The following is a 752-nucleotide window of genomic DNA, read 5'->3' as shown; positions in this document are numbered from 1 at the left end:
AGTGAGGTAAACTTTTTCAGTTTCCCTCCAATCCTTCTTATGACTTAAGATCTCTTTCATGAACTTAGCATAAGATGGTATTTGCTCAAGTGCTTCTGCAAACGGGATCTTTATTTCAAGAGTCCTGAGATAGTCTGCAAAGCGGGCAAATTGCTTATCCTGTTCCGCTTGGCGGAGTTTTTGAGGATAAGGCATTTTGGCTTTGTATTCCTCAACCGTAGTTGCTGCAGGTTTATTACCTGTTGAAGTGGGTTGGGAAGCCTTTTTAGAAGGGTTGTTATCAGCACTTGTATGTGACTGATCACCCACTGGCATTTGAATGCCAGGGGTGGAAGCTGGAGTGGTGTTAGACGCCACTTTCTTATTTGTTACTGGCGTTTGAACGCCAGAACCATGTTCCCTTTGGGCGTTCAACGCCGGATTCATGCTTGTTTCTGGCGTTAAACGCCAGGAATGAGCATGGTCTGGGCGTTCAGCGCCAGCATCATTCCTTTCTGGGCTCTGATTGTCCTCAGAGGGATTTTGAGTAAACATCTGTTCATTTCTTGGCTTCCTGCTGCTTTGAAGTGGGGTATTTAATGTTTTTCCACTTCTTAATTGAATTGCTTGGCATTCTTCTGCTATTTGTTTTGACAGTTGCTTTTCTGTCTGCTTTAATTGCACTTCCATATTCCTGTTAGCCATTCTTATTTCCTGTAATATTTCCTTGAATTCGGCTAGCTGCTGAGTTAGAAAGTCTAATTGCTGATTAA

This window comes from Arachis duranensis, chromosome 7 (genome assembly GCF_000817695.3).
Source record: "Arachis duranensis cultivar V14167 chromosome 7, aradu.V14167.gnm2.J7QH, whole genome shotgun sequence".
Classification (NCBI taxonomy): Eukaryota; Viridiplantae; Streptophyta; class Magnoliopsida; order Fabales; family Fabaceae; genus Arachis; species Arachis duranensis.
Note: the sequence above shows the minus strand (reverse complement) of the source record.